The sequence below is a fragment of the Schistocerca gregaria genome, chromosome 8, assembly GCF_023897955.1.
Source record: "Schistocerca gregaria isolate iqSchGreg1 chromosome 8, iqSchGreg1.2, whole genome shotgun sequence".
Lineage (NCBI taxonomy): Eukaryota > Metazoa > Arthropoda > Insecta > Orthoptera > Acrididae > Schistocerca > Schistocerca gregaria.
The window spans coordinates 6,296,661-6,324,177 of NC_064927.1; the positions used below are offsets into that span (position 1 = coordinate 6,296,661).

At 47.7% G+C, this 27,517-nt stretch overlaps 17 non-coding genes across 17 annotated transcripts; all 17 read right to left on the reverse strand.

Annotated features, from left to right (window-relative positions):
* Positions 1-2,366: 2,366 nt before the first annotated feature.
* On the reverse strand, positions 2,367-2,439 carry Trnak-cuu (transfer RNA lysine (anticodon CUU)). The gene has a single exon. It is a non-coding gene; the product is annotated as a tRNA-Lys (tRNA).
* Positions 2,440-3,878: 1,439 nt separating this feature from the next.
* On the reverse strand, positions 3,879-3,951 carry Trnak-cuu (transfer RNA lysine (anticodon CUU)). The gene has a single exon. It is a non-coding gene; the product is annotated as a tRNA-Lys (tRNA).
* A 1,439-nt stretch (positions 3,952-5,390) lies between these two features.
* On the reverse strand, positions 5,391-5,463 carry Trnak-cuu (transfer RNA lysine (anticodon CUU)). Its single transcript has one exon. It is a non-coding gene; the product is annotated as a tRNA-Lys (tRNA).
* A 1,445-nt stretch (positions 5,464-6,908) lies between these two features.
* Positions 6,909-6,981, reverse strand: Trnak-cuu (transfer RNA lysine (anticodon CUU)). The gene has a single exon. It is a non-coding gene; the product is annotated as a tRNA-Lys (tRNA).
* A 1,445-nt stretch (positions 6,982-8,426) lies between these two features.
* On the reverse strand, positions 8,427-8,499 carry Trnak-cuu (transfer RNA lysine (anticodon CUU)). Its single transcript has one exon. It is a non-coding gene; the product is annotated as a tRNA-Lys (tRNA).
* A 1,427-nt stretch (positions 8,500-9,926) lies between these two features.
* On the reverse strand, positions 9,927-9,999 carry Trnak-cuu (transfer RNA lysine (anticodon CUU)). Its single transcript has one exon. It is a non-coding gene; the product is annotated as a tRNA-Lys (tRNA).
* A 2,042-nt stretch (positions 10,000-12,041) lies between these two features.
* On the reverse strand, positions 12,042-12,114 carry Trnak-cuu (transfer RNA lysine (anticodon CUU)). Its single transcript has one exon. It is a non-coding gene; the product is annotated as a tRNA-Lys (tRNA).
* Positions 12,115-13,553: 1,439 nt separating this feature from the next.
* Positions 13,554-13,626, reverse strand: Trnak-cuu (transfer RNA lysine (anticodon CUU)). The gene has a single exon. It is a non-coding gene; the product is annotated as a tRNA-Lys (tRNA).
* Positions 13,627-15,067: 1,441 nt separating this feature from the next.
* Trnak-cuu (transfer RNA lysine (anticodon CUU)) lies at positions 15,068-15,140 on the reverse strand. Its single transcript has one exon. It is a non-coding gene; the product is annotated as a tRNA-Lys (tRNA).
* Positions 15,141-16,573: 1,433 nt separating this feature from the next.
* Positions 16,574-16,646, reverse strand: Trnak-cuu (transfer RNA lysine (anticodon CUU)). The gene has a single exon. It is a non-coding gene; the product is annotated as a tRNA-Lys (tRNA).
* A 1,439-nt stretch (positions 16,647-18,085) lies between these two features.
* Positions 18,086-18,158, reverse strand: Trnak-cuu (transfer RNA lysine (anticodon CUU)). Its single transcript has one exon. It is a non-coding gene; the product is annotated as a tRNA-Lys (tRNA).
* A 1,439-nt stretch (positions 18,159-19,597) lies between these two features.
* Trnak-cuu (transfer RNA lysine (anticodon CUU)) lies at positions 19,598-19,670 on the reverse strand. Its single transcript has one exon. It is a non-coding gene; the product is annotated as a tRNA-Lys (tRNA).
* Positions 19,671-21,106: 1,436 nt separating this feature from the next.
* On the reverse strand, positions 21,107-21,179 carry Trnak-cuu (transfer RNA lysine (anticodon CUU)). Its single transcript has one exon. It is a non-coding gene; the product is annotated as a tRNA-Lys (tRNA).
* Positions 21,180-22,621: 1,442 nt separating this feature from the next.
* Positions 22,622-22,694, reverse strand: Trnak-cuu (transfer RNA lysine (anticodon CUU)). The gene has a single exon. It is a non-coding gene; the product is annotated as a tRNA-Lys (tRNA).
* Positions 22,695-24,133: 1,439 nt separating this feature from the next.
* Positions 24,134-24,206, reverse strand: Trnak-cuu (transfer RNA lysine (anticodon CUU)). Its single transcript has one exon. It is a non-coding gene; the product is annotated as a tRNA-Lys (tRNA).
* A 1,442-nt stretch (positions 24,207-25,648) lies between these two features.
* On the reverse strand, positions 25,649-25,721 carry Trnan-auu (transfer RNA asparagine (anticodon AUU)). The gene has a single exon. It is a non-coding gene; the product is annotated as a tRNA-Asn (tRNA).
* Positions 25,722-27,166: 1,445 nt separating this feature from the next.
* Positions 27,167-27,239, reverse strand: Trnak-cuu (transfer RNA lysine (anticodon CUU)). The gene has a single exon. It is a non-coding gene; the product is annotated as a tRNA-Lys (tRNA).
* Positions 27,240-27,517: the final 278 nt, after the last annotated feature.

A 27,517-nucleotide genomic window follows, 5' to 3' on the forward strand; every position in this document is an offset into this window, starting at 1 on the left:
CGGATGGAGGAGGTCGAGCCTTGCATTTCTGGGAGTAGGTAGGGTGTTGGAGGTTGCAGGTATTGCAGGAGGGAGGAGACTGAAGGTTGGGGCACTGCCGGAGGAAGTGCGCTTGCTTACAATGCGGGCAGACTGGGGCCTCGCGGCACTCTGATGTTGGGTGTGCGTTATAACGCAGACACCTCTGGCAGCGAATGGATTGTGGTGGGGAGCGGGAGGGGTCAACCTTATACCGGCGGTGGAAGAGGAGGGCACCCTCCTTAAGGAGATGGTCGATGGAGGGAGCGTGTTCGGAGAAAACTCGCATAAGGCGAGTGGGGCCCGCAGAGTTGAAAATGCGGCGAACAGTTCGCACCTCCAGGTACGGGTGGGCCTTCAACTCCGCCAGCACCTCTTCCTCCGTGATCGTCGGGCTAAGCCGAGTGATCACGGCGGTGAGGGTCGGCGGGCGACGTGGGGGTTGGGGTTGACGGGGGGAGGAAGGGGAAGGAGCAGGGGCAAGGGAGGCATTAGGTCCAAATCGGGTGAGAGGAATTCGGGAGAGGATGTCGGAGTGTAGGGTAGGGCTTGGGGAGGTGATCAAGACAGAGTCCCTACGGGGGGTAAGAAGGGAGATGGGGGCTGCAGGGAAGTATTGGCGGAGGAGCAAGGTCAGGTTGCGGGCCTCCAGGAGAGAGGGATCAGGACGGGAGAGGAGATACTTGTAGGAGGGGGAGTTAGAAGAGGAAGTAGAGGGGGCTGGAGGGGAGACATCCATGGCATCTAGGGGTGGGGGAGGGGGAAGATGCTGGGACTTCTTGGGTGCAGAGGAGGCGGGGGTGCCACTGGGACGCTTAACAGCGGGGACAGGATGGGAGGAGGCGTGGGGCACAGGAGTGACGGGGAGATGACGGGAAGCGGCAGGTCCCGGTGTCGGTGCTGGTGCTGGTGCTGCTGTTGGTGCTGCTGTTGGTGCTGCTGCTGGTTGCGGCGCTGCTGCAGGTGGTGGTGCTGGCGCCGGCGATGGTGCGGCATGGGTCGTAGCCCGACGAGACACAACCCTGGCAGGGGCCGCATGAGTGGTGTGGGGGAGTGGGGGAAAGGGGTCGTGTGTGGAGGCTTGGGGAGAAGGAGCAGGGGATGGGGCGACAAAGGGAGCTGGGGTGGGAAGGGTGAGGAGGGGCGGGATATAGTAGGACGGGGGCGACTGAGCACACCAAGTAAGAGTAGTGGCAGCGAGGGAGGGCGTCGTATAGACGATGGCGGTGGTAGTGGCGGTGGTGGTGGGGGTGGTCATGATGGCAGTAAGGAAAACTGGAAACACAGAAAAGAAGAATGGGGACAGACAAGGGACAAAGGCAGGAACAGATTACAGATGACAGATGAGAGACGTCGAGGAGCGAAAGGATGAAGGCAAAGACGAAGACGAGAATAGCGACGACAACGAAAGCAGGAGAGGAAGACGAAGCACTGGGTCCTGGCGGCGGCGGCGGCGGCGGCGGCGGCGGCGGCGGCGGGGGCCGGAAGCTGCGGCGGCGGCGGCGGCGGCGGCGGCGGCGGGGGCCGGAAGCTGCGGCGGCGGCGGCGGCGGCGGCGGCTGGGTCCGGAAGCTGCGGCTGGGTCCGGCGACGGCTGCTACTGCAAAACTGGCGGCACTGGAAACTGCTGCTGCTGCTGCTGCTGCTGCTGGCGGTTCCGGAACTGCGACTGCGACTGCGACGGCGACTGCGACTGCGACTTCTGCGAAGCCCTAGCACTTCGATACGTAGCAGTACTCTGCAAGGTATCGAAGGGCGGAACTCTTCCGAGGTCCGCCGAAGAATCGTGCTGAACCGCTTTGGCAAATGCTTTATCTGCGCCATTCGCCTTAATCACATCTGAGAGTAATTCTTAATAAAAGGCATGTCGCTAATTGTTCGTCATCACAGATACTGTTTGCTATACGGCCACGACGCGCAACTGATTTCCAAAATTCGACTTCTTCCTTTGAGGATGGAACTCACGACTCTTGATTTACTAGTCCAGTGCTCTACCACTGACTAAAGAGGCGCGACCTAGCGGTACTTTTGCGTACTTCGTCCTTACGGTCGTCTGGATCATCAGACTTCAGCTGACAACACTTCATATTACCGACTAATATTTGCAGCTATGGCGACCCATTACTGCTTGGCTACACATCTGACACGTAACCGATGTCCTCTCCAAACAACAACACTTGCATTTCAGAACATGTCTTTCACACAAGTCTACAAAATCACCTTCACCTTCAAATACAGTTTCCTTGCGACTGACAGAGACGTAGGCAAAGTTTAAAGTTGCTATTGCCCATACATCACGTTAATCAGAAAAACGGTAATTTACATCTGCAGCGGAAAAAAATTACGTTCCGCCCAGCGTGGGGCTCGAACCCACGACCCTGCGATTAAGAGTCTCATGCTCTACCGACTGAGCTAGCCGGGCTGCTTCGGTGAATACTTGCCGGGCAGCACGTCACACAGTACTCGTTTGGGTTGGGTGGTCCTATACAGAATCTCTCCATGCTGCCTAATGTTTTCCTAACGTCACACTCGTCACGTACTTCACTTTTATTTCATAATCATTTCTGAGAGGTAAGGAATTGCATGACAACCTGCAGAGCTAGTGGCGTCAAAATTAACACTCATACTTGATGTGACTCAAAAGGCGAACGAGTTACTTTCCGACGTTGTTTTAGATGTGCAAGTGCCAGTGGAAACTCGCGGTGACGGCACTCTGCCGACCATTTCGCTAGTTAACACCGGTCTTGTAGTGTGTGTTTCAAGCTCAAGAGCATCTCCAAGCAGAAAATGGTCAACAGCAACATTCAGAAGGTTTCGTACTGCTCAAATGCTACATTAAAACGGTATGTTTCTTTTTCAGAACTGATAAAACAAGAGCGTGACAGCATTCGAACCTGTAATCTTCAGATCCGAAGTCCGACGCCTTATCTATTAGGCCACACAGTCACTGACGACCAAGTGCAACTTGTATATGACTCATCTCGAAACGCTCACACCCCTGATAATTTGTGTTTTCGTTCTACACAGCCGCTGCCCTTGCTCTTTCCCACCCATTCGTTACATTCAACCTCTTACGTGACCGACCAAATATAGACTGGGAAACAATACCACACACTTTGTGCATACGGAATCGAAGGCACGGCGTGCCTCGCCGCATTTGCCACGATGGCCATTTGCTACTTCTGCAGAAGCGGCGGCGGCGACGACGACGACGACGACGACGACGACCGCGAGAGGCTCTGACATTTGTGAGAAATACATCTATAAAATGTAATTCAGACTGCCTCGTCCCACCTTATGCTGAACCGCTTTGGCAAATGCTTTATCTGCGCCATTCGCCTTAATCACATCTGAGAGTAATTCTTAATAAAAGGCATGTCGCTAATTGTTCGTCATCACAGATACTGTTTGCTATACGGCCACGACGCACAACTGATTTCCAAAATTCGACTTCTTCCTTTGAGGATGGAACTCACGACCTTTTGTTTACTAGTCCAGTGCTCTACCACTGAGCTAAAGAGGCGCGGCCTGGCGGTACCTTTGCGTACTTCGTCCTTACGGTCGTCTGGATCATCAGACTTCAGCTGACAACACTTCATATTACCGACTAATATTTGCAGCTATGGCGACCCATTACTGCTTGGCTACACATCTGACACGTAACCGATGTCCTCTCCAAACAACAACACTAGCATTTCAGAACATGTCTTTCACACATGTCTACAAAATCACCTTCACCTTCAAATACAGTTTCCTTGCGACTGACTGAGACGTAGGCAAAGTTTAAAGTTGCTATTTCCATTACATCACGTTAATCAGAAAAACGGTAATTTACATCTGCAGCGGAACAAAATTCCGTTTCGCCCAGCGTGGGGCTCGAACCCACGACCCTGAGATTAAGAGTCTCATGCTCTACCGACTGAGCTAGCCGGGCTGCTTCGGTGAATACTTGCCGGGCAGCACGTCACACAGTACTCGTTTGGGTTGGGTGGTCCCATACAGAATCTCTCCATGCTGCCTAATGTTTTCCTAACGTCACACTCTTCACGTACTTCACTTTTATTTCATAATCATTTCTGAGAGGTAAGGAATTGCATGACAACCTGCAGAGCTAGTGGCGTCAAAATTAACACTCATACTTGATGTGACTCAAAAGGCGAACGAGTTACTTTCCGACGTTGTTTTAGATGTGCAAGTGCCAGTGGAAACTCGTGGTGACGGCACTCTGCCGACCATTTCGCTAGTTAACACCGGTCTTGTAGTGTGTGTTTCAAGCTCAAGAGCATCTCCAAGCAGAAAATGGTCAACAGCAACATTCAGACGGTTTCGTACTGCTCAAATGCTACATTAAAACGGTATGTTTCTTTTTCAGAACTGATAAAACACGAGCGTGACAGCATTCGAACCTGTAATCTTCAGTTCCGAAGTCCGACGCCTTATCTATTAGGCCACACAGTCACTGACGACCAAGTGCAACTTGTATATGACTCATCTCGAAACGCTCACACCCCTGATAATTTGTGTTTTCGTTCTACACAGCCGCTGCCCTTGCTCTTTCCCACCCATTCGTTACATTCAACCTCTTACGTGACCGACCAAATATAGACTGGGAAACAAGACCACACACTTTGTGCATACGGAATCGAAGGCAGGGCGTGCCTCGCCGCATTTGCCACGATGGCCATTTGCTACTTCTGCAGAAGCGGCGGCGGCGACGACGACGACGACGACGACGACGACCGCGAGAGGCTCTGACATATGTGAGAAATACATCTATAAAATGTAATTCAGACTGCCTCGTCCCACCTTATGCTGAACCGCTTTGGCAAAGGCTTTATCTGCGCCATTCGCCTTTATCACATCTGAGAGTAATTCTTAATAAAAGGCATGTCGCTAATTGTTGGTCATCACAGATACTGTTTGCTATACGGCCACGACGCACAACTGATTTCCAAAATTCGACTTCTTCCTTTGAGGATGGAACTCACGACCTTTTGTTTACTAGTCCAGTGCTCTACCACTGAGCTAAAGAGGCGCGGCCTGGCGGTACCTTTGCGTACTTCGTCCTTACGGTCGTCTGGATCATCAGACTTCAGCTGACAACACTTCATATTACCGACTAATATTTGCAGCTATGGCGACCCATTACTGCTTGGCTACACATCTGACACGTAACCGATGTCCTCTCCAAACAACAACACTTGCATTTCAGAACATGTCTTTCACACAAGTCTACAAAATCACCTTCACCTTCAAATACAGTTTCCTTGCGACTGACAGAGACGTAGGCAAAGTTTAAAGTTGCTATTGCCCATACATCACGTTAATCAGAAAAACGGTAATTTACATCTGCAGCGGAAAAAAATTCCGTTCCGCCCAGCGTGGGGCTCGAACCCACGACCCTGCGATTAAGAGTCTCATGCTCTACCGACTGAGCTAGCCGGGCTGCTTTGGTGAATACTTGCCGGGCAGCACGTCACACAGTACTCGTTTGGGTTGGGTGGTCCTATACAGAATCTCTCCATGCTGCCTAATGTTTTCCTAACGTCACACTCGTCACGTACTTCACTTTTATTTCATAATCATTTCTGAGAGGTAAGGAATTGCATGACAACCTGCAGAGCTAGTGGCGTCAAAATTAACACTCATACTTGATGTGACTCAAAAGGCGAACGAGTTACTTTCCGACGTTGTTTTAGATGTGCAAGTGCCAGTGGAAACTCGCGGTGACGGCACTCTGCCGACCATTTCGCTAGTTAACACCGGTCTTGTAGTGTGTGTTTCAAGCTCAAGAGCATCTCCAAGCAGAAAATGGTCAACAGCAACATTCAGAAGGTTTCGTACTGCTCAAATGCTACATTAAAACGGTATGTTTCTTTTTCAGAACTGATAAAACAAGAGCGTGACAGCATTCGAACCTGTAATCTTCAGATCCGAAGTCCGACGCCTTATCTATTAGGCCACACAGTCACTGACGACCAAGTGCAACTTGTATATGACTCATCTCGAAACGCTCACACCCCTGATAATTTGTGTTTTCGTTCTACACAGCCGCTGCCCTTGCTCTTTCCCACCCATTCGTTACATTCAACCTCTTACGTGACCGACCAAATATAGACTGGGAAACAATACCACACACTTTGTGCATACGGAATCGAAGGCACGGCGTGCCTCGCCGCATTTGCCACGATGGCCATTTGCTACTTCTGCAGAAGCGGCGGCGGCGACGACGACGACGACGACGACGACGACGACGACCGCGAGAGGCTCTGACATATGTGAGAAATACATCTATAAAATGTAATTCAGACTGCCTCGTCCCACCTTATGCTGAACCGCTTTGGCAAATGCTTTATCTGCGCCATTCGCCTTAATCACATCTGAGAGTAATTCTTAATAAAAGGCATGTCGCTAATTGTTCGTCATCACAGATACTGTTTGCTATACGGCCACGACGCACAACTGATTTCCAAAATTCGACTTCTTCCTTTGAGGATGGAACTCACGACCTTTTGTTTACTAGTCCAGTGCTCTACCACTGAGCTAAAGAGGCGCGGCCTGGCGGTACCTTTGCGTACTTCGTCCTTACGGTCGTCTGGATCATCAGACTTCAGCTGACAACACTTCATATTACCGACTAATATTTGCAGCTATGGCGACCCATTACTGCTTGGCTACACATCTGACACGTAACCGATGTCCTCTCCAAACAACAACACTAGCATTTCAGAACATGTCTTTCACACATGTCTACAAAATCACCTTCACCTTCAAATACAGTTTCCTTGCGACTGACTGAGACGTAGGCAAAGTTTAAAGTTGCTATTTCCATTACATCACGTTAATCAGAAAAACGGTAATTTACATCTGCAGCGGAACAAAATTCCGTTTCGCCCAGCGTGGGGCTCGAACCCACGACCCTGAGATTAAGAGTCTCATGCTCTACCGACTGAGCTAGCCGGGCTGCTTCGGTGAATACTTGCCGGGCAGCACGTCACACAGTACTCGTTTGGGTTGGGTGGTCCCATACAGAATCTCTTCATGCTGCCTAATGTTTTCCTAACGTCACACTCTTCACGTACTTCACTTTTATTTCATAATCATTTCTGAGAGGTAAGGAATTGCATGACAACCTGCAGAGCTAGTGGCGTCAAAATTAACACTCATACTTGATGTGACTCAAAAGGCGAACGAGTTACTTTCCGACGTTGTTTTAGATGTGCAAGTGCCAGTGGAAACTCGTGGTGACGGCACTCTGCCGACCATTTCGCTAGTTAACACCGGTCTTGTAGTGTGTGTTTCAAGCTCAAGAGCATCTCCAAGCAGAAAATGGTCAACAGCAACATTCAGACGGTTTCGTACTGCTCAAATGCTACATTAAAACGGTATGTTTCTTTTTCAGAACTGATAAAACACGAGCGTGACAGCATTCGAACCTGTAATCTTCAGTTCCGAAGTCCGACGCCTTATCTATTAGGCCACACAGTCACTGACGACCAAGTGCAACTTGTATATGACTCATCTCGAAACGCTCACACCCCTGATAATTTGTGTTTTCGTTCTACACAGCCGCTGCCCTTGCTCTTTCCCACCCATTCGTTACATTCAACCTCTTACGTGACCGACCAAATATAGACTGGGAAACAAGACCACACACTTTGTGCATACGGAATCGAAGGCAGGGCGTGCCTCGCCGCATTTGCCACGATGGCCATTTGCTACTTCTGCAGAAGCGGCGGCGGCGACGACGACGACGACGACGACGACGACGACGACCGCGAGAGGCTCTGACATATGTGAGAAATACATCTATAAAATGTAATTCAGACTGCCTCGTCCCACCTTATGCTGAACCGCTTTGGCAAAGGCTTTATCTGCGCCATTCGCCTTAATCACATCTGAGAGTAATTCTTAATAAAAGGCATGTCGCTAATTGTTCGTCATCACAGATAGTGTTTGCTGTACGGCCACGACGCGCAACTGATTTCCAAAATTCGACTTCTTCCTTTGAGGATGGAACTCACGACCTTTGGTTTACTAGTCCAGTGCTCTACCGCTGAGCTAAAGAGGCGCGGCCTAGCGGTACCTTTGCGTACTTCGTCCTTACGGTCGTCTGGATCATCAGACTTCAGCTGACAACACTTCATATTACCGACTAATATTTGCAGCTATGGCGACCCATTACTGCTTGGCTACACATCTGACACGTATCCGATGTCCTCTCCAAACAACAACACTAGCATTTCAGAACATGTCTTTCACACATGTCTACAAAATCACCTTCACCTTCAAATACAGTTTCCTTGCGACTGACTGAGACGTAGGCAAAGTTTAAAGTTGCTATTTCCATTACATCACGTTAATCAGAAAAACGGTAATTTACATCTGCAGCGGAACAAAATTCCGTTTCGCCCAGCGTGGGGCTCGAACCCACGACCCTGAGATTAAGAGTCTCATGCTCTACCGACTGAGCTAGCCGGGCTGCTTCGGTGAATACTTGCCGGGCAGCACGTCACACAGTACTCGTTTGGGTTGGGTGGTCCCATACAGAATCTCTCCATGCTGCCTAATGTTTTCCTAACGTCACACTCGTCACGTACTTCACTTTTATTTCATAATCATTTCTGAGAGGTAAGGAATTCGATGACAACCTGCAGAGCTAGTGGCGTCAAAATTAACACTCATACTTGATGTGACTCAAAAGGCGAACCAGATACTTTCCGACGTTGTTTTAGATGTGCAAGTGCCAGTGGAAACTCGCGGTGACGGCACTCTGCCGACCATTTCGCTAGTTAACACCGGTCTTGTAGTGTGTGTTTCAAGCTCAAGAGCATCTCCAAGCAGAAAATGGTCAACAGCAACATTCAGACGGTTTCGTACTGCTCAAATGCTACATTAAAACGGTATGTTTCTTTTTCAGAACTGATAAAACACGAGCGTGACAGCATTCGAACCTGTAATCTTCAGTTTCGAAGTCCGACGCCTTATCTATTAGGCCACACAGTCACTGACGACCAAGTGCAACTTGTATATGACTCATCTCGAAACGCTCACACCCCTGATAATTTGTGTTTTCGTTCTACACAGCCGCTGCCCTTGCTCTTTCCCACCCATTCGTTACATTCAACCTCTTACGTGACCGACCAAATATAGACTGGAAAACAAGACCACACACTTTGTGCATACGGAATCGAAGGCAGGGCGTGCCTCGCCGCATTTGCCACGATGGCCATTTGCTACTTCTGCAGAAGCGACGGCGGCGACGACGACGACGACCGCGAAAGGCTCTGACATATGTGAGAAATACATCTATAAAATGTAATTCAGACTGCCTCGTCCCACCTTATGCTGAACCGCTTTGGCAAAGGCTTTATCTGCGCCATTCGCCTTAATCACATCTGAGAGTAATTCTTAATAAAAGGCATGTCGCTAATTGTTCGTCATCACAGATAGTGTTTGCTATACGGCCACGATGCGCAACTGATTTCCAAAAGTCGACTTCTTCCTTTGAGGATGGAACTCACGACCTTTGGTTTATTAGTCCAGTGCTCTACCGCTGAGCTAAAGAGGCGCGGCCTAGCGGTACCTTTGCGTACTTCGTCCTTACGGTCGTCTGGATCATCAGACTTCAGCTGACAACACTTCATATTACCGACTAATATTTGCAGCTATGGCGACCCATTACTGCTTGGCTACACATCTGACACGTAACCGATGTCCTCTCCAAACAACAACACTAGCATTTCAGAACATGTCTTTCACACATGTCTACAAAATCACCTTCACCTTCAAATACAGTTTCCTTGCGACTGACTGAGACGTAGGCAAAGTTTAAAGTTGCTATTTCCATTACATCACGTTAATCAGAAAAACGGTAATTTACATCTGCAGCGGAACAAAATTCCGTTTCGCCCAGCGTGGGGCTCGAACCCACGACCCTGAGATTAAGAGTCTCATGCTCTACCGACTGAGCTAGCCGGGATGCTTCGGTGAATACTTGCCGGGCAGCACGTCACACAGTACTCGTTTGGGTTGGGTGGTCCCATACAGAATCTCTCCATGCTGCCTAATGTTTTCCTAACGTCACACTCTTCACGTACTTCACTTTTATTTCATAATCATTTCTGAGAGGTAAGGAATTGCATGACAACCTGCAGAGCTAGTGGCGTCAAAATTAACACTCATACTTGATGTGACTCAAAAGGCGAACGAGTTACTTTCCGACGTTGTTTTAGATGTGCAAGTGCCAGTGGAAACTCGCGGTGACGGCACTCTGCCGACCATTTCGCTAGTTAACACCGGTCTTGTAGTGTGTGTTTCAAGCTCAAGAGCATCTCCAAGCAGAAAATGGTCAACAGCAACATTCAGACGGTTTCGTACTGCTCAAATGCTACATTAAAACGGTATGTTTCTTTTTCAGAACTGATAAAACACGAGCGTGACAGCATTCGAACCTGTAATCTTCAGTTCCGAAGTCCGACGCCTTATCTATTAGGCCACACAGTCACCGACGACCAAGTGCAACTTGTATATGACTCATCTCGAAACGCTCACACCCCTGATAATTTGTGTTTTTGTTCTACACAGCCGCTGCCCTTGAAGCACGTCACACAGTACTCGTTTGGGTTGGGTGGTCCCATACAGAATCTCTCCATGCTGCCTAATGTTTTCCTAACGTCACACTCTTCACGTACTTCACTTTTATTTCATAATCATTTCTGAGAGGTAAGGAATTGCATGACAACCTGCAGAGCTAGTGGCGTCAAAATTAACACTCATACTTGATGTGACTCAAAAGGCGAACGAGTTACTTTCCGACGTTGTTTTAGATGTGCAAGTGCCAGTGGAAACTCGCGGTGACGGCACTCTGCCGACCATTTCGCTAGTTAACACCGGTCTTGTAGTGTGTGTTTCAAGCTCAAGAGCATCTCCAAGCAGAAAATGGTCAACAGCAACATTCAGACGGTTTCGTACTGCTCAAATGCTACATTAAAACGGTATGTTTCTTTTTCAGAACTGATAAAACACGAGCGTGACAGCATTCGAACCTGTAATCTTCAGTTCCGAAGTCCGACGCCTTATCTATTAGGCCACACAGTCACCGACGACCAAGTGCAACTTGTATATGACTCATCTCGAAACGCTCACACCCCTGATAATTTGTGTTTTTGTTCTACACAGCCGCTGCCCTTGCTCTTTCCCACCCATTCGTTACATTCAACCTGTTACGTGACCGACCAAATATAGACTGGGAAACAAGACCACACACTTTGTGCATACGGAATCGAAGGCAGGGCGTGCCTCGCCGCATTTGCCACGATGGCCATTTGCTACTTCTGCAGAAGCGGCGGCGGCGGCGGCGGCGACGACGACGACGACGACGACGACGACCGCGAGAGGCTCTGACATATGTGAGAAATACATCTATAAAATGTAATTCAGACTGCCTCGTCCCACCTTATGCTGAACCGCTTTGGCAAATGCTTTATCTGCGCCATTCGCCTTAATCACATCTGAGAGTAATTCTTAATAAAAGGCATGTCGCTAATTGTTCGTCATCACAGATACTGTTTGCTATACGGCCACGACGCGCAACTGATTTCCAAAATTCGACTTCTTCCTTTGAGGATGGAACTCACGACCTTTGGTTTATTAGTCCAGTGCTCTACCACTGAGCTAAAGAGGCGCGGCCTAGCGGTACCTTTGCGTACTTCGTCCTTACGGTCGTCTGGATCATCAGACTTCAGCTGACAACACTTCATATTACCGACTAATATTTGCAGCTATGGCGACCCATTACTGCTTGGCTACACATCTGACACGTAACCGATGTCCTCTCCAAACAACAACACTAGCATTTCAGAACATGTCTTTCACACATGTCTACAAAATCACCTTCACCTTCAAATACAGTTTCCTTGCGACTGACTGAGACGTAGGCAAAGTTTAAAGTTGCTATTTCCATTACATCACGTTAATCAGAAAAACGGTAATTTACATCTGCAGCGGAACAAAATTCCGTTTCGCCCAGCGTGGGGCTCGAACCCACGACCCTGAGATTAAGAGTCTCATGCTCTACCGACTGAGCTAGCCGGGCTGCTTCGGTGAATACTTGCCGGGCAGCACGTCACACAGTACTCGTTTGGGTTGGGTGGTCCCATACAGAATCTCTCCATGCTGCCTAATGTTTTCCTAACGTCACACTCGTCACGTACTTCACTTTTATTTCATAATCATTTCTGAGAGGTAAGGAATTGCATGACAACCTGCAGAGCTAGTGGCGTCAAAATTAACACTCATACTTGATGTGACTCAAAAGGCGAACGAGTTACTTTCCGACGTTGTTTTAGATGTGCAAGTGCCAGTGGAAACTCGCGGTGACGGCACTCTGCCGACCATTTCGCTAGTTAACACCGGTCTTGTAGTGTGTGTTTCAAGCTCAAGAGCATCTCCAAGCAGAAAATGGTCAACAGCAACATTCAGACGATTTCGTACTGCTCAAATGCTACATTAAAACGGTATGTTTCTTTTTCAGAACTGATAAAACACGAGCGTGACAGCATTCGAACCTGTAATCTTCAGTTCCGAAGTCCGACGCCTTATCTATTAGGCCACACAGTCACTGACGACCAAGTGCAACTTGTATATGACTCATCTCGAAACGCTCACACCCCTGATAATTTGTGTTTTCGTTCTACACAGCCGCTGCCCTTGCTCTTTCCCACCCATTCGTTACATTCAACCTCTTACGTGACCGACCAAATATAGACTGGGAAACAAGACCACACACTTTGTGCATACGGAATCGAAGGCAGGGCGTGCCTCGCCGCATTTGCCACGATGGCCATTTGCTACTTCTGCAGAAGCGGCGGCGGCGACGACGACGACGACGACGACGACGACCGCGAGAGGCTCTGACATATGTGAGAAATACATCTATAAAATGTAATTCAGACTGCCTCGTCCCACCTTATGCTGAACCGCTTTGGCAAAGGCTTTATCTGCGCCATTCGCCTTAATCACATCTGAGAGTAATTCTTAATAAAAGGCATGTCGCTAATTGTTCGTCATCACAGATACTGTTTGCTATACGGCCACGACGCGCAACTGATTTCCAAAATTCGACTTCTTCCTTTGAGGATGGAACTCACGACCTTTGGTTTATTAGTCCAGTGCTCTACCACTGAGCTAAAGAGGCGCGGCCTAGCGGTACCTTTGCGTACTTCGTCCTTACGGTCGTCTGGATCATCAGACTTCAGCTGACAACACTTCATATTACCGACTAATATTTGCAGCTATGGCGACCCATTACTGCTTGGCTACACATCTGACACGTAACCGATGTCCTCTCCAAACAACAACACTAGCATTTCAGAACATGTCTTTCACACATGTCTACAAAATCACCTTCACCTTCAAATACAGTTTCCTTGCGACTGACTGAGACGTAGGCAAAGTTTAAAGTTGCTATTTCCATTACATCACGTTAATCAGAAAAACGGTAATTTACATCTGCAGCGGAACAAAATTCCGTTTCGCCCAGCGTGGGGCTCGAACCCACGACCCTGAGATTAAGAGTCTCATGCTCTACCGACTGAGCTAGCCGGGCTGCTTCGGTGAATACTTGCCGGGCAGCACGTCACACAGTACTCGTTTGGGTTGGGTGGTCCCATACAGAATCTCTCCATGCTGCCTAATGTTTTCCTAACGTCACACTCGTCACGTACTTCACTTTTATTTCATAATCATTTCTGAGAGGTAAGGAATTGCATGACAACCTGCAGAGCTAGTGGCGTCAAAATTAACACTCATACTTGATGTGACTCAAAAGGCGAACGAGTTACTTTCCGACGTTGTTTTAGATGTGCAAGTGCCAGTGGAAACTCGCGGTGACGGCACTCTGCCGACCATTTCGCTAGTTAACACCGGTCTTGTAGTGTGTGTTTCAAGCTCAAGAGCATCTCCAAGCAGAAAATGGTCAACAGCAACATTCAGACGATTTCGTACTGCTCAAATGCTACATTAAAACGGTATGTTTCTTTTTCAGAACTGATAAAACACGAGCGTGACAGCATTCGAACCTGTAATCTTCAGTTCCGAAGTCCGACGCCTTATCTATTAGGCCACACAGTCACTGACGACCAAGTGCAACTTGTATATGACTCATCTCGAAACGCTCACACCCCTGATAATTTGTGTTTTCGTTCTACACAGCCGCTGCCCTTGCTCTTTCCCACCCATTCGTTACATTCAACCTCTTACGTGACCGACCAAATATAGACTGGGAAACAAGACCACACACTTTGTGCATACGGAATCGAAGGCAGGGCGTGCCTCGCCGCATTTGCCACGATGGCCATTTGCTACTTCTGCAGAAGCGGCGGCGGCGACGACGACGACGACGACGACGACGACGACCGCGAGAGGCTCTGACATATGTGAGAAATACATCTATAAAATGTAATTCAGACTGCCTCGTCCCACCTTATGCTGAACCGCTTTGGCAAAGGCTTTATCTGCGCCATTCGCCTTAATCACATCTGAGAGTAATTCTTAATAAAAGGCATGTCGCTAATTGTTCGTCATCACAGATAGTGTTTGCTATACGGCCACGACGCGCAACTGATTTCCAAAATTCGACTTCTTCCTTTGAGGATGGAACTCACGACCTTTTGTTTACTAGTCCAGCGCTCTACCACTGAGCTAAAGAGGCGCGGCCTAGCGGTACCTTTGCGTACTTCGTCCTTACGGTCGTCTGGATCATCAGACTTCAGCTGACAACACTTCATATTACCGACTAATATTTGCAGCTATGGCGACCCATTACTGCTTGGCTACACATCTGACACGTAACCGATGTCCTCTCCAAACAACAACACTAGCATTTCAGAACATGTCTTTCACACATGTCTACAAAATCACCTTCACCTTCAAATACAGTTTCCTTGCGACTGACTGAGACGTAGGCAAAGTTTAAAGTTGCTATTTCCATTACATCACGTTAATCAGAAAAACGGTAATTTACATCTGCAGCGGAACAAATTCCGTTTCGCCCAGCGTGGGGCTCGAACCCACGACCCTGAGATTAAGAGTCTCATGCTCTACCGACTGAGCTAGCCGGGCTGCTTCGGTGAATACTTGCCGGGCAGCACGTCACACAGTACTCGTTTGGGTTGGGTGGTCCCATACAGAATCTCTCCATGCTGCCTAATGTTTTCCTAACGTCACACTCTTCACGTACTTCACTTTTATTTCATAATCATTTCTGAGTGGTAAGGAATTGCATGACAACCTGCAGAGCTAGTGGCGTCAAAATTAACACTCATACTTGATGTGACTCAAAAGGCGAACGAGTTACTTTCCGACGTTGTTTTAGATGTGCAAGTGCCAGTGGAAACTCGCGGTGACGGCACTCTGCCGACCATTTCGCTAGTTGACACCGGTCTTGTAGTGTGTGTTTCAAGCTCAAGAGCATCTCCAAGCAGAAAATGGTCAACAGCAACATTCAGACGGTTTCGTACTGCTCAAATGCTACATTAAAACGGTATGTTTCTTTTTCAGAACTGATAAAACACGAGCGTGACAGCATTCGAACCTGTAATCTTCAGTTCCGAAGTCCGACGCCTTATCTATTAGGCCACACAGTCACTGACGACCAAGTGCAACTTGTATATGACTCATCTCGAAACGCTCACACCCCTGATAATTTGTGTTTTCGTTCTACACAGCCGCTGCCCTTGCTCTTTCCCACCCATTCGTTACATTCAACCTCTTACGTGACCGACCAAATATAGACTGGGAAACAAGACCACACACTTTGTGCATACGGAATCGAAGGCAGGGCGTGCCTCGCCGCATTTGTCACGATGGCCATTTGCTACTTCTGCAGAAGCGGCGGCGGCGACGACGACGACGACGACGACCGCGAGAGGCTCTGACATATGTGAGAAATACATCTATAAAATGTAATTCAGACTGCCTCGTCCCACCTTATGCTGAACCGCTTTGGCAAATGCTTTATCTGCGCCATTCGCCTTAATCACATCTGAGAGTAATTCTTAATAAAAGGCATGTCGCTAATTGTTCGTCATCACAGATAGTGTTTGCTATACGGCCACGACGCGCAACTGATTTCCAAAATTCGACTTCTTCCTTTGAGGATGGAACTCACGACCTTTTGTTTACTAGTCCAGTGCTCTACCACTGAGCTAAAGAGGCGCGGCCTAGCGGTACCTTTGCGTACTTCGTCCTTACGGTCGTCTGGATCATCAGACTTCAGCTGACAACACTTCATATTACCGACTAATATTTGCAGCTATGGCGACCCATTACTGCTTGGCTACACATCTGACACGTAACCGATGTCCTCTCCAAACAACAACACTAGCATTTCAGAACATGTCTTTCACACATGTCTACAAAATCACCTTCACCTTCAAATACAGTTTCCTTGCGACTGACTGAGACGTAGGCAAAGTTTAAAGTTGCTATTTCCATTACATCACGTTAATCAGAAAAACGGTAATTTACATCTGCAGCGGAACAAAATTCCGTTTCGCCCAGCGTGGGGCTCGAACCCACGACCCTGAGATTAAGAGTCTCATGCTCTACCGACTGAGCTAGCCGGGATGCTTCGGTGAATACTTGCCGGGCAGCACGTCACACAGTACTCGTTTGGGTTGGGTGGTCCCATACAGAATCTCTCCATGCTGCCTAATGTTTTCCTAACGTCACACTCTTCACGTACTTCACTTTTATTTCATAATCATTTCTGAGAGGTAAGGAATTGCATGACAACCTGCAGAGCTAGTGGCGTCAAAATTAACACTCATACTTGATGTGACTCAAAAGGCGAACGAGTTACTTTCCGACGTTGTTTTAGATGTGCAAGTGCCAGTGGAAACTCGCGGTGACGGCACTCTGCCGACCATTTCGCTAGTTAACACCGGTCTTGTAGTGTGTGTTTCAAGCTCAAGAGCATCTCCAAGCAGAAAATGGTCAACAGCAACATTCAGACGGTTTCGTACTGCTCAAATGCTACATTAAAACGGTATGTTTCTTTTTCAGAACTGATAAAACACGAGCGTGACAGCATTCGAACCTGTAATCTTCAGTTCCGAAGTCCGACGCCTTATCTATTAGGCCACACAGTCACTGACGACCAAGTGCAACTTGTATATGACTCATCTCGAAACGCTCACACCCCTGATAATTTGTGTTTTCGTTCTACACAGCCGCTGCCCTTGCTCTTTCCCACCCATTCGTTACATTCAACCTCTTACGTGACCGACCAAATATAGACTGGGAAACAAGACCACACACTTTGTGCATACGGAATCGAAGGCAGGGCGTGCCTCGCCGCATTTGCCACGATGGCCATTTGCTACTTCTGCAGAAGCGGCGGCGGCGACGACGACGACGACGACGACGACGACCGCGAGAGGCTCTGACATATGTGAGAAATACATCTATAAAATGTAATTCAGACTGCCTCGTCCCACCTTATGCTGAACCGCTTTGGCAAAGGCTTTATCTGCGCCATTCGCCTTAATCACATCTGAGAGTAATTCTTAATAAAAGGCATGTCGCTAATTGTTCGTCATCACAGATAGTGTTTGCTATACGGCCACGACGCGCAACTGATTTCCAAAATTCGACTTCTTCCTTTGAGGATGGAACTCACGACCTTTTGTTTACTAGTCCAGTGCTCTACCACTGAGCTAAAGAGGCGCGGCCTAGCGGTACCTTTGCGTACTTCGTCCTTACGGTCGTCTGGATCATCAGACTTCAGCTGACAACACTTCATATTACCGACTAATATTTGCAGCTATGGCGACCCATTACTGCTTGGCTACACATCTGACACGTAACCGATGTCCTCTCCAAACAACAACACTAGCATTTCAGAACATGTCTTTCACACATGTCTACAAAATCACCTTCACCTTCAAATACAGTTTCCTTGCGACTGACTGAGACGTAGGCAAAGTTTAAAGTTGCTATTTCCATTACATCACGTTAATCAGAAAAACGGTAATTTACATCTGCAGCGGAACAAAATTCCGTTTCGCCCAGCGTGGGGCTCGAACCCACGACCCTGAGATTAAGAGTCTCATGCTCTACCGACTGAGCTAGCCGGGATGCTTCGGTGAATACTTGCCGGGCAGCACGTCACACAGTACTCGTTTGGGTTGGGTGGTCCCATACAGAATCTCTCCATGCTGCCTAATGTTTTCCTAACGTCACACTCTTCACGTACTTCACTTTTATTTCATAATCATTTCTGAGAGGTAAGGAATTGCATGACAACCTGCAGAGCTAGTGGCGTCAAAATTAACACTCATACTTGATGTGACTCAAAAGGCGAACGAGTTACTTTCCGACGTTGTTTTAGATGTGCAAGTGCCAGTGGAAACTCGCGGTGACGGCACTCTGCCGACCATTTCGCTAGTTAACACCGGTCTTGTAGTGTGTGTTTCAAGCTCAAGAGCATCTCCAAGCAGAAAATGGTCAACAGCAACATTCAGACGGTTTCGTACTGCTCAAATGCTACATTAAAACGGTATGTTTCTTTTTCAGAACTGATAAAACACGAGCGTGACAGCATTCGAACCTGTAATCTTCAGTTCCGAAGTCCGACGCCTTATCTATTAGGCCACACAGTCACTGACGACCAAGTGCAACTTGTATATGACTCATCTCGAAACGCTCACACCCCTGATAATTTGTGTTTTCGTTCTACACAGCCGCTGCCCTTGCTCTTTCCCACCCATTCGTTACATTCAACCTCTTACGTGACCGACCAAATATAGACTGGGAAACAAGACCACACACTTTGTGCATACGGAATCGAAGGCAGGGCGTGCCTCGCCGCATTTGCCACGATGGCCATTTGCTACTTCTGCAGAAGCGGCGGCGGCGACGACGACGACGACGACGACGACGACCGCGAGAGGCTCTGACATATGTGAGAAATACATCTATAAAATGTAATTCAGACTGCCTCGTCCCACCTTATGCTGAACCGCTTTGGCAAAGGCTTTATCTGCGCCATTCGCCTTAATCACATCTGAGAGTAATTCTTAATAAAAGGCATGTCGCTAATTGTTCGTCATCACAGATAGTGTTTGCTATACGGCCACGACGCGCAACTGATTTCCAAAATTCGACTTCTTCCTTTGAGGATGGAACTCACGACCTTTTGTTTACTAGTCCAGTGCTCTACCACTGAGCTAAAGAGGCGCGGCCTAGCGGTACCTTTGCGTACTTCGTCCTTACGGTCGTCTGGATCATCAGACTTCAGCTGACAACACTTCATATTACCGACTAATATTTGCAGCTATGGCGACCCATTACTGCTTGGCTACACATCTGACACGTAACCGATGTCCTCTCCAAACAACAACACTAGCATTTCAGAACATGTCTTTCACACATGTCTACAAAATCACCTTCACCTTCAAATACAGTTTCCTTGCGACTGACTGAGACGTAGGCAAAGTTTAAAGTTGCTATTTCCATTACATCACGTTAATCAGAAAAACGGTAATTTACATCTGCAGCGGAACAAAATTCCGTTTCGCCCAGCGTGGGGCTCGAACCCACGACCCTGAGATTAAGAGTCTCATGCTCTACCGACTGAGCTAGCCGGGATGCTTCGGTGAATACTTGCCGGGCAGCACGTCACACAGTACTCGTTTGGGTTGGGTGGTCCCATACAGAATCTCTCCATGCTGCCTAATGTTTTCCTAACGTCACACTCTTCACGTACTTCACTTTTATTTCATAATCATTTCTGAGAGGTAAGGAATTGCATGACAACCTGCAGAGCTAGTGGCGTCAAAATTAACACTCATACTTGATGTGACTCAAAAGGCGAACGAGTTACTTTCCGACGTTGTTTTAGATGTGCAAGTGCCAGTGGAAACTCGCGGTGACGGCACTCTGCCGACCATTTCGCTAGTTAACACCGGTCTTGTAGTGTGTGTTTCAAGCTCAAGAGCATCTCCAAGCAGAAAATGGTCAACAGCAACATTCAGACGGTTTCGTACTGCTCAAATGCTACATTAAAACGGTATGTTTCTTTTTCAGAACTGATAAAACACGAGCGTGACAGCATTCGAACCTGTAATCTTCAGTTCCGAAGTCCGACGCCTTATCTATTAGGCCACACAGTCACTGACGACCAAGTGCAACTTGTATATGACTAATCTCGAAACGCTCACACCCCTGATAATTTGTGTTTTCGTTCTACACAGCCGCTGCCCTTGCTCTTTCCCACCCATTCGTTACATTCAACCTCTTACGTGACCGACCAAATATAGACTGGGAAACAAGACCACACACTTTGTGCATACGGAATCGAAGGCAGGGCGTGCCTCGCCGCATTTGCCACGATGGCCATTTGCTACTTCTGCAGAAGCGGCGGCGGCGACGACGACGACGACGACGACGACCGCGAGAGGCTCTGACATATGTGAGAAATACATCTATAAAATGTAATTCAGACTGCCTCGTCCCACCTTATGCTGAACCGCTTTGGCAAAGGCTTTATCTGCGCCATTCGCCTTAATCACATCTGAGAGTAATTCTTAATAAAAGGCATGTCGCTAATTGTTCGTCATCACAGATAGTGTTTGCTATACGGCCACGACGCGCAACTGATTTCCAAAATTCGACTTCTTCCTTTGAGGATGGAACTCACGACCTTTTGTTTACTAGTCCAGTGCTCTACCACTGAGCTAAAGAGGCGCGGCCTAGCGGTACCTTTGCGTACTTCGTCCTTACGGTCGTCTGGATCATCAGACTTCAGCTGACAACACTTCATATTACCGACTAATATTTGCAGCTATGGCGACCCATTACTGCTTGGCTACACATCTGACACGTAACCGATGTCCTCTCCAAACAACAACACTAGCATTTCAGAACATGTCTTTCACACATGTCTACAAAATCACCTTCACCTTCAAATACAGTTTCCTTGCGACTGACTGAGACGTAGGCAAAGTTTAAAGTTGCTATTTCCATTACATCACGTTAATCAGAAAAACGGTAATTTACATCTGCAGCGGAACAAAATTCCGTTTCGCCCAGCGTGGGGCTCGAACCCACGACCCTGAGATTAAGAGTCTCATGCTCTACCGACTGAGCTAGCCGGGATGCTTCGGTGAATACTTGCCGGGCAGCACGTCACACAGTACTCGTTTGGGTTGGGTGGTCCCATACAGAATCTCTCCATGCTGCCTAATGTTTTCCTAACGTCACACTCTTCACGTACTTCACTTTTATTTCATAATCATTTCTGAGAGGTAAGGAATTGCATGACAACCTGCAGAGCTAGTGGCGTCAAAATTAACACTCATACTTGATGTGACTCAAAAGGCGAACGAGTTACTTTCCGACGTTGTTTTAGATGTGCAAGTGCCAGTGGAAACTCGCGGTGACGGCACTCTGCCGACCATTTCGCTAGTTAACACCGGTCTTGTAGTGTGTGTTTCAAGCTCAAGAGCATCTCCAAGCAGAAAATGGTCAACAGCAACATTCAGACGGTTTCGTACTGCTCAAATGCTACATTAAAACGGTATGTTTCTTTTTCAGAACTGATAAAACACGAGCGTGACAGCATTCGAACCTGTAATCTTCAGTTCCGAAGTCCGACGCCTTATCTATTAGGCCACACAGTCACTGACGACCAAATGCAACTTGTATATGACTAATCTCGAAACGCTCACACCCCTGATAATTTGTGTTTTCGTTCTACACAGCCGCTGCCCTTGCTCTTTCCCACCCATTCGTTACATTCAACCTCTTACGTGACCGACCAAATATAGACTGGGAAACAAGACCACACACTTTGTGCATACGGAATCGAAGGCAGGGCGTGCCTCGCCGCATTTGCCACGATGGCCATTTGCTACTTCTGCAGAAGCGGCGGCGGCGACGACGACGACGACGACGACGACGACGACCGCGAGAGGCTCTGACATATGTGAGAAATACATCTATAAAATGTAATTCAGACTGCCTCGTCCCACCTTATGCTGAACCGCTTTGGCAAAGGCTTTATCTGCGCCATTCGCCTTAATCACATCTGAGAGTAATTCTTAATAAAAGGCATGTCGCTAATTGTTCGTCATCACAGATAGTGTTTGCTATACGGCCACGACGCGCAACTGATTTCCAAAATTCGACTTCTTCCTTTGAGGATGGAACTCACGACCTTTTGTTTACTAGTCCAGTGCTCTACCACTGAGCTAAAGAGGCGCGGCCTAGCGGTACCTTTGCGTACTTCGTCCTTACGGTCGTCTGGATCATCAGACTTCAGCTGACAACACTTCATATTACCGACTAATATTTGCAGCTATGGCGACCCATTACTGCTTGGCTACACATCTGACACGTAACCGATGTCCTCTCCAAACAACAACACTAGCATTTCAGAACATGTCTTTCACACATGTCTACAAAATCACCTTCACCTTCAAATACAGTTTCCTTGCGACTGACAGAGACGTAGGCAAAGTTTAAAGTTGCTATTTCCATTACATCACGTTAATCAGAAAAACGGTAATTTACATCTGCAGCGGAACAAAATTCCGTTTCGCCCAGCGTGGGGCTCGAACCCACGACCCTGAGATTAAGAGTCTCATGCTCTACCGACTGAGCTAGCCGGGATGCTTCGGTGAATACTTGCCGGGCAGCACGTCACACAGTACTCGTTTGGGTTGGGTGGTCCCATACAGAATCTCTCCATGCTGCCTAATGTTTTCCTAACGTCACACTCTTCACGTACTTCACTTTTATTTCATAATCATTTCTGAGAGGTAAGGAATTGCATGACAACCTGCAGAGCTAGTGGCGTCAAAATTAACACTCATACTTGATGTGACTCAAAAGGCGAACGAGTTACTTTCCGACGTTGTTTTAGATGTGCAAGTGCCAGTGGAAACTCGCGGTGACGGCACTCTGCCGACCATTTCGCTAGTTAACACCGGTCTTGTAGTGTGTGTTTCAAGCTCAAGAGCATCTCCAAGCAGAAAATGGTCAACAGCAACATTCAGACGGTTTCGTACTGCTCAAATGCTACATTAAAACGGTATGTTTCTTTTTCAGAACTGATAAAACACGAGCGTGACAGCATTCGAACCTGTAATCTTCAGTTCCGAAGTCCGACGCCTTATCTATTAGGCCACACAGTCACTGACGACCAAGTGCAACTTGTATATGACTAATCTCGAAACGCTCACACCCCTGATAATTTGTGTTTTCGTTCTACACAGCCGCTGCCCTTGCTCTTTCCCACCCATTCGTTACATTCAACCTCTTACGTGACCGACCAAATATAGACTGGGAAACAAGACCACACACTTTGTGCATACGGAATCGAAGGCAGGGCGTGCCTCGCCGCATTTGCCACGATGGCCATTTGCTACTTCTGCAGAAGCGGCGGCGGCGACGACGACGACGACGACGACGACGACCGCGAGAGGCTCTGACATATGTGAGAAATACATCTATAAAATGTAATTCAGACTGCCTCGTCCCACCTTATGCTGAACCGCTTTGGCAAAGGCTTTATCTGCGCCATTCGCCTTAATCACATCTGAGAGTAATTCTTAATAAAAGGCATGTCGCTAATTGTTCATCATCACAGATAGTGTTTGCTATACGGCCACGACGCGCAACTGATTTCCAAAATTCGACTTCTTCCTTTGAGGATGGAACTCACGACCTTTTGTTTACTAGTCCAGTGCTCTACCACTGAGCTAAAGAGGCGCGGCCTAGCGGTACCTTTGCGTACTTCGTCCTTACGGTCGTCTGGATCATCAGACTTCAGCTGACAACACTTCATATTACCGACTAATATTTGCAGCTATGGCGACCCATTACTGCTTGGCTACACATCTGACACGTAACCGATGTCCTCTCCAAACAACAACACTAGCATTTCAGAACATGTCTTTCACACATGTCTACAAAATCACCTTCACCTTCAAATACAGTTTCCTTGCGACTGACTGAGACGTAGGCAAAGTTTAAAGTTGCTATTTCCATTACATCACGTTAATCAGAAAAACGGTAATTTACATCTGCAGCGGAACAAAATTCCGTTTCGCCCAGCGTGGGGCTCGAACCCACGACCCTGAGATTAAGAGTCTCATGCTCTACCGACTGAGCTAGCCGGGATGCTTCGGTGAATACTTGCCGGGCAGCACGTCACACAGTACTCGTTTGGGTTGGGTGGTCCCATACAGAATCTCTCCATGCTGCCTAATGTTTTCCTAACGTCACACTCTTCACGTACTTCACTTTTATTTCATAATCATTTCTGAGAGGTAAGGAATTGCATGACAACCTGCAGAGCTAGTGGCGTCAAAATTAACACTCATACTTGATGTGACTCAAAAGGCGAACGAGTTACTTTCCGACGTTGTTTTAGATGTGCAAGTGCCAGTGGAAACTCGCGGTGACGGCACTCTGCCGACCATTTCGCTAGTTAACACCGGTCTTGTAGTGTGTGTTTCAAGCTCAAGAGCATCTCCAAGCAGAAAATGGTCAACAGCAACATTCAGACGGTTTCGTACTGCTCAAATGCTACATTAAAACGGTATGTTTCTTTTTCAGAACTGATAAAACACGAGCGTGACAGCATTCGAACCTGTAATCTTCAGTTCCGAAGTCCGACGCCTTATCTATTAGGCCACACAGTCACTGACGACCAAATGCAACTTGTATATGACTAATCTCGAAACGCTCACACCCCTGATAATTTGTGTTTTCGTTCTACACAGCCGCTGCCCTTGCTCTTTCCCACCCATTCGTTACATTCAACCTCTTACGTGACCGACCAAATATAGACTGGGAAACAAGACCACACACTTTGTGCATACGGAATCGAAGGCAGGGCGTGCCTCGCCGCATTTGCCACGATGGCCATTTGCTACTTCTGCAGAAGCGGCGGCGGCGACGACGACGACGACGACGACGACGACGACCGCGAGAGGCTCTGACATATGTGAGAAATACATCTATAAAATGTAATTCAGACTGCCTCGTCCCACCTTATGCTGAACCGCTTTGGCAAAGGCTTTATCTGCGCCATTCGCCTTAATCACATCTGAGAGTAATTCTTAATAAAAGGCATGTCGCTAATTGTTCGTCATCACAGATAGTGTTTGCTATACGGCCACGACGCGCAACTGATTTCCAAAATTCGACTTGTTCCTTTGAGGATGGAACTCACGACCTTTTGTTTACTAGTCCAGTGCTCTACCACTGAGCTAAAGAGGCGCGCCCTAGCGGTACCTTTGCGTACTTCGTCCTTACGGTCGTCTGGATCATCAGACTTCAGCTGACAACACTTCATATTACCGACTAATATTTGCAGCTATGGCGACCCATTACTGCTTGGCTACACATCTGACACGTAACCGATGTCCTCTCCAAACAACAACACTAGCATTTCAGAACATGTCTTTCACACATGTCTACAAAATCACCTTCACCTTCAAATACAGTTTCCTTGCGACTGACAGAGACGTAGGCAAAGTTTAAAGTTGCTATTTCCATTACATCACGTTAATCAGAAAAACGGTAATTTACATCTGCAGCGGAACAAAATTCCGTTTCGCCCAGCGTGGGGCTCGAACCCACGACCCTGAGATTAATAGTCTCATGCTCTACCGACTGAGCTAGCCGGGATGCTTCGGTGAATACTTGCCGGGCAGCACGTCACACAGTACTCGTTTGGGTTGGGTGGTCCCATACAGAATCTCTCCATGCTGCCTAATGTTTTCCTAACGTCACACTCTTCACGTACTTCACTTTTATTTCATAATCATTTCTGAGAGGTAAGGAATTGCATGACAACCTGCAGAGCTAGTGGCGTCAAAATTAACACTCATACTTGATGTGACTCAAAAGGCGAACGAGTTACTTTCCGACGTTGTTTTAGATGTGCAAGTGCCAGTGGAAACTCGCGGTGACGGCACTCTGCCGACCATTTCGCTAGTTAACACCGGTCTTGTAGTGTGTGTTTCAAGCTCAAGAGCATCTCCAAGCAGAAAATGGTCAACAGCAACATTCAGACGGTTTCGTACTGCTCAAATGCTACATTAAAACGGTATGTTTCTTTTTCAGAACTGATAAAACACGAGCGTGACAGCATTCGAACCTGTAATCTTCAGTTCCGAAGTCCGACGCCTTATCTATTAGGCCACACAGTCACTGACGACCAAATGCAACTTGTATATGACTAATCTCGAAACGCTCACACCCCTGATAATTTGTGTTTTCGTTCTACACAGCCGCTGCCCTTGCTCTTTCCCACCCATTCGTTACATTCAACCTCTTACGTGACCGACCAAATATAGACTGGGAAACAAGACCACACACTTTGTGCATACGGAATCGAAGGCAGGGCGTGCCTCGCCGCATTTGCCACGATGGCCATTTGCTACTTCTGCAGAAGCGGCGGCGGCGACGACGACGACGACGACGACGACGACGACGACCGCGAGAGGCTCTGACATATGTGAGAAATACATCTATAAAATGTAATTCAGACTGCCTCGTCCCACCTTATGCTGAACCGCTTTGGCAAAGGCTTTATCTGCGCCATTCGCCTTAATCACATCTGAGAGTAATTCTTAATAAAAGGCATGTCGCTAATTGTTCGTCATCACAGATAGTGTTTGCTATACGGCCACGACGCGCAACTGATTTCCAAAATTCGACTTCTTCCTTTGAGGATGGAACTCACGACCTTTTGTTTACTAGTCCAGTGCTCTACCACTGAGCTAAAGAGGCGCGGCCTAGCGGTACCTTTGCGTACTTCGTCCTTACGGTCGTCTGGATCATCAGACTTCAGCTGACAACACTTCATATTACCGACTAATATTTGCAGCTATGGCGACCCATTACTGCTTGGCTACACATCTGACACGTAACCGATGTCCTCTCCAAACAACAACACTAGCATTTCAGAACATGTCTTTCACACATGTCTACAAAATCACCTTCACCTTCAAATACAGTTTCCTTGCGACTGACAGAGACGTAGGCAAAGTTTAAAGTTGCTATTTCCATTACATCACGTTAATCAGAAAAACGGTAATTTACATCTGCAGCGGAACAAAATTCCGTTTCGCCCAGCGTGGGGCTCGAACCCACGACCCTGAGATTAAGAGTCTCATGCTCTACCGACTGAGCTAGCCGGGATGCTTCGGTGAATACTTGCCGGGCAGCACGTCACACAGTACTCGTTTGGGTTGGGTGGTCCCATACAGAATCTCTCCATGCTGCCTAATGTTTTCCTAACGTCACACTCTTCACGTACTTCACTTTTATTTCATAATCATTTCTGAGAGGTAAGGAATTGCATGACAACCTGCAGAGCTAGTGGCGTCAAAATTAACACTCATACTTGATGTGACTCAAAAGGCGAACGAGTTACTTTCCGACGTTGTTTTAGATGTGCAAGTGCCAGTGGAAACTCG